General features: G+C 36.0%; 1 pseudogene; it reads right to left on the minus strand.

Annotated features, from left to right (window-relative positions):
* Positions 1–4055: 4055 nt before the first annotated feature.
* On the minus strand, positions 4056–4808 carry LOC136236045 (cytochrome P450 81Q32-like; annotated as a pseudogene).
* Positions 4809–6157: the final 1349 nt, after the last annotated feature.

Here is a 6157-nt window from a genome sequence, read left to right on the forward strand (position 1 = left end):
TGAGACCGATTGCACTTTGTAATGTAATGTACAAGATAATCTCTAAGGTTTTGGCTAACCGACTGAAAATTATCCTACCAGATGTTATCTCTGAACCTCAGTCTGCATTTATTAAAGGGCGCTCTATCCTTGAAAATGTCATGGCCGCCTTCAAGATTATTCATAGTATGAAGAGGAATGTGGCGAAGAAGACATGGGAGATTGCCCTAAAGATTGATATCAGTAAAGCCTACGACAGAGTTGACTGGAATTATCTGAGGGCTGTACTTATCCAAATCGGATTTGAAGATCGTTGGGTGAAGCTACTAATGCTCTGTGTTACTACAGTACGATATTCAGTTAAAGTTAATGAGCAAATTGTAGGCCCTATTGAACCAAAAAGAGGGCTTCGTCAAGGCGACCCACTATCCCCTTACTTATTTCTATTTTGTGTGGAAGGATTGTCTGCATTATTACATGATGGAGAGCAGAGAGGCCTTCTACACAGCTGTAGAGTTCAGAGAGGGGCTCCATCAGTGTCACACTTACTTTTTGCTGATGATGCTTTCCTCTTTTTCAGAGCATCTATTAAGGAAGCTCGATTTATGAAGCATTTGCTGGGGCAGTATGAGAATGCTTCAGGACAAGCAATTAATTTTGCAAAATCCGGAATAATGTGCTCTAGTAACATTGATGGCATGCTTTTTCAGGGTATATCTGAAATCGTGGGTGTCTCGCTTCCGATTAATACTGGTCGATACCTAGGTCTACCATCTCTAATTGGCAGAAAGAAGAGAGTCATATTTGCACATTTTAAAGAAAGACTTTGGGCAAAGTTACAACGTTGGAGGGGGAAGAACCTTTCAAAACCCGGGAAAGCAACTTTAATCCGTTCAGCAGGACATGTAATTCCCTCCTATTTTATGAGTGTCTTTCTTCTGCCTATCTCTACTGAAGAGGAGCTTAAAAGGATGCTCAACTCATTTTGGTGGGGAAATAAGGCTTCGGGAGGAAGGAGTCTAAATTGGATGAGTTGGGATCGTATTGGAATTGCAAAGAAGTATGGAGGACTGAATTTCAGAAATTTCACTGCTTTCAACTTAGCAATGTTAGGAAACAAGGTTGGTATCTTATGACCAATCCAGATTCTCTAGCCAGTCGCATCATCAAAGCCAAATACTACCCAAAGGGGGATTTCATGAGTGCCGTATTGGGTCACTCGCCTAGCTATTTATGGCGGAGTATCTAGAGCTCCCAACTATTGCTAAAAGAAGGATATAGGTGGAAAATTGGAAATGGTCGGAGTGTTAATGTATGGAGGGAACCTTGGCTGCGGAATGAAAATCAAAGGAAGATTCTGACCCCTTGCATTGAAGGATTGGAAGGTTTGAAAGTGGTTGACCTGTTTATCCCATATACAACTGAGTGTGATTGGGAGCTGATCGAAGAGTTTTTTGGAGAGAATGATGTGAGAGAGATAAGATGCATTTTCTGTAGAAGAGAGCTAAATGAGGATGATTAGGTAATATGGGACTGCTCGACAACAGGAAATTACACAGTTAAAAGTGCTTATCAGCTCATTACTGAGAAAATCGATCCAAATCTTCAATTACGAGTGGCGGGTTCATGGGAGGCTGTTTGGAGAAGTAATGTTCCTCATAAAATTAAATATTTCTCTTGGCGGCTGTTAAGGAAATGTCTTTCGACACGAATCAATTTAATCAACAGGGGGTTACCTATCAATAGTTCATGTGTGTTGTGCGGCTTGGATATTAAGGATGAATGGCATGTGATGGTTGAATGTGATTGGGCAAAAGCTGTACGGGAAGAGGCAGGTTTGGGTAGTCAAATGGAAAGAAGGAAGAATGAAGCTGATACTTTCGCTCATCTGATATTCATGTTGATAGCTGAAGAAAATTTTCGTCATCGTGAAATTTTTTTACTACTGTTATGGTGCATTTGGCAAGGTCGTAACGATAGGCTTTGGCGGAATACTTTTTTAACAGCTCATCAGTCGTGGAGGAGAGGCTGCGAAATCTTATCAGACTGGATACAAACTCGACAAACCAGAGAATCTAAGACGGGAGATCGGCGAGAGAAGGAGTGCAACCAGTGGCACAGACCTGCACTTAACAAATATAAATGTAATACTGATGCTAGTTTCTTCAACAGCCTAAACAGAACGGGAATAGGGGCAGCAATCAGAGACAGCAGTGGCAATTTTGTAGCAGCAAGATGTGCTAGTGAGGAGGGGCTGTTACCGGTAATGGAGGGAGAGGCCCGGGCTCTGCTAGAAGCGATGGTGTGGGTAAGAAATCTGGGATTGGTTGCTGTCATTTTTGAAATGGACGCAAAAACAGTTTTTGATGCAATCAACCGGCCTTGTGAGGCGAGATCGGAGGTGGGAGATATTATTCGCCAATGCCAGGATATCCTACATAGCAATGATAATTACTCAGTCTGCTTAGTTCGAAGGCAAGCTAACGAGATGGCTCACGCATTTGCACAATCCTCTCGTTTTTCAACTTGTCCTGTTTATTTTGATAATTTACCGAGTTACATTTCTTCTGTAATGTGTTCAACTTGCCCCATTGTGGCTTATTAATGAAATTTGAGTTCAAAAAAAAATTATTTAAATATTAAATAAAAATATTGAAATTCAAATTCAATTAAAAAAATAAGCTAAACATAAATTTAAAGTTATTTAATATTTTTAACTTAAAATTTAAATATAAATAAATAAATATATATATATATATTTATATTAATAATTAAAATTTTACGTATATTTATACTAGTTTTATGTAATAGAAAATTTTGCATCAAATTCAAATAAATTGGAGGGTAAAAGTTTTTTTTTTTTGTTTTTTTATATCAATGCATAATCAGTCTATCTTTCAATTTCGGTTAACCATCAATTTTTAAAATAAAAACATATTATCTAATCCATCGATTTCGGTAATTTATTTTTCAGTTCGATTTCGAAAATCAATTTTTTAATTTCTCAATTAGTTTTATGCGATACTAAGTATAGTAAGATGTTTTCACGATATATTTTATTTGATGCCTTTTAGTCCTTCTTGTATTTATTTAGTATATAATTGGTAGGGAGTGTAAACGGGGCGGGGCGGGGCGGGACGGAAAATGCATTTCCCATCCCCGTCCCTGACGGGATTCACCGTCCCCATCCCCATCCCCACGAGCTAAATGGAGACCAACTGATCCCCATCTCCGTCCTCACGGGATCCCTATTCTCCGTTTACAAATGTTCCAAAACGTTATTCATATTCTCCATTCACCACGAAAAATCACCGTTTATGTTTAAAAAATCAGTAAATGAAAAAACGTTTAACAAACAGTGACTAATAATACCAAATATTAACAACCATTCTCAAAATTTTCAAATAAAAACAACTAAAAATTGAAAACAACCAATCACCTAATTAAAATGTACTTACAATAATCCAAAAAAAATCAATTATCACGGAGAATAATCGGGAATCCCCATTAGAGATTAATGGGGCGGGGGATCCACGGGATGGGAATACCTTTCCCCATCTCCGCTCCATCCCCGTCACAGAAGATAAAATTATCTCCATCCCATCTTATGGGGATTTTTATCAAAAATTCGCTATCCCGTTAGAGCGGATCACCGATGGGGACGGAAATCCCCGCCCCATTTTGCATCCCTAATTGGCACCAAATAACATAACTTCCCCTTTCAAAGAAAAAAAAGGGAAAAGTACAAAAATAAACCTTGTGGTTTGGCCCATTTTCGAAGTGCACCCGTGTGGTTTAAAAGTTTGCAAGTCGGTACCTTGAACTTCATTCCGTTAGCAAAGAGGGGTAAAATTGACTAACGGTGTTAAAAGCCAAAGGGAAAATAGTTAATTTGGTCCTTATATTTAATAATTTTATAAATTAAGCATCCTTATTATCTAACTATCACAAACAAACCCCAAAATAAAAAATAAAAATTCAATTATACCATCTCCTCCATTACTCTTTAATTTTTTTCTTTCTCTCTCATCTTTTTTAATTTTTCTCTCTCTAAAATCAAGTTTCTCTCTCTAGAATTACACCAACAAATATTGACTCCTCATTTTCCGATGCTCATCAGCAAGGGACTGAAGGAAATTATCCATTTCCTTCATTACCGTCTGCATCTTCCTCTCCACTCCTTGAAAATCAATCCATTGTAGCACTGGAAAAAAATCATTCAAACTCATCACACCATGAGCCTCTGCGATTTTCTCATAATATCCCGAAAATCGATCCGCTTCTCTATCAACTACATCGTTTGCGTAATACCTTTTTCCAGCCACCATCCTCATCATGATATTGAAAGCAAAACCAACAAATTTTGAAGACAGCTTAACTTTCACCTCTTTTTCTCTTGAATCCTCATATAATTGCTTCATCAACAGCCCAGCCTCGTGTTGTCGAATAGAAGTAAACGTGGCAAGACGAGCAGAAGAGAAAAGCTATAAGGTCGTTAATCGCCCGAGGTTCCGCCATTGTTCGCCGTAGGGAGAGAATCTTATAGTTCTGTAATTGTAATTGAGGTGTTTTTCGGCGAGCAAGCGAGGGCGATTTGCGAAGATGATATCGTTTTTGGTAAAGCAGTCCTCAATAACAGTTGGAGAGGAGACGACGATTCTCGAATCGGAGAAGAAAGACGTGGCCGTATTTGGAAGAGAGGTGATTAAGAGTCTGATGAAGTGGTTGCTTCAGCAAATGGATATGGCCGATGATGGGAAGAGAAGGGGAGATGGAGGGAAATTATTGCTTGTTATATATTTCAATAAAATGAATTTAGATATGGGAATTAGGATATGAATTTAGATATGGTATATTTACCTCTTTGTTATGGGTTTTTTGGAATTTAATTTCAGTAAATAGAATGAAGAATTGGTCAGTGTTAAAAAACTCATTTCAAAACCAGGATGAAAAAACTTAATAAGTGAAACTGTTATGGTTATACGTAAAAGGAGTGAAAGTGAGTCAAATTCAATGATTTTAGAGAGAAATTAACAAAGAGGAGAGAGAGAGAGGAGAGAGAAAGAAGAAAAAAATAAAAAATTAGAGAGAGAGGAAGAAGATGGTGTAATTGATTTTTATTTTTTATTTTGGGTTTTTTTTGTAATACTTAGATAATAAGGAGGGTTGATTATTAAAATAAATAAATATAAGGACCAAATTAACTATTTTTCCTTTGACTTTTAACACCGTTAGTCAATTTTACCCCTCTTTGCTAACGAAATGAAGTTCAAGACACCGACTTACAAACTTTTAAACCACAGGGGTGCACTTCGAAAATGGGCCAAACCACAAGGTTTATTTTTGTACTTTTCCCGAAAAAAAACATAACTTCTTTTCAAATACGGTCAAAATAATCATGCAGTTTACGCATTAGTCCTTCACCACTTAAATTCAGCCACGTATAAGTTAGTTTCCGAAATATTTGAATGCCACATGGAGCAATGTAAATGGCTTAAAAGTCTAATTCCCCTAGGAGCGGCTACTTTTGTCTTCCGTCATCTCTCCACGTGGCAATAGGAGCGCATTTATGTAACTAAGACTGTTATTTACCAAAATACCCTCATTGCGTGTATTGTTCAGAGCATTTTGCAAATATGATTTGGCATAATGCTATTGGTTGAAGGGTATAGATGATTGATTTTTTTTCTTTTATAGGAATAGATGATTGAAGTTTGCCTAATTAAACGTAAAGCAATAATAGTCTCGATTGTAAATTTCACTTGGATTTCAAACTTTGAAAATTTAATTATTTTTTTAGAACAGTTAATAAATGAAATTCCCTCCTTCAAAAAAAATAATAAATGAAATTCCTTTTCCACAGTGATATTCAAAAGTAAAGTTGATTTGAATAATTAAATATTTAAATCGTTTAATTTAAAATTTTGAAATTTGAGTTTTAGATGTATAAAAAATAATTAATTGAAAGATGATCTACTCGGATATTTAACAGTCTCAAATTATATATTATCTATATAAAATAATAATAAAATTATATAATTTGTTTCTAATTCAATTGTATAATAATAATAATAAAAAAAACAGCAAATAATAGGTTGTTTACATAAATTAGAAAAAAAAACTTAAAATAAAGATGACTGATTATGCATTATCTATATATTAAAAAGAAATATTAAAA

Source organism: Euphorbia lathyris, chromosome 7 (genome assembly GCF_963576675.1).
Source record: "Euphorbia lathyris chromosome 7, ddEupLath1.1, whole genome shotgun sequence".
Taxonomy (NCBI): domain Eukaryota; kingdom Viridiplantae; phylum Streptophyta; class Magnoliopsida; order Malpighiales; family Euphorbiaceae; genus Euphorbia; species Euphorbia lathyris.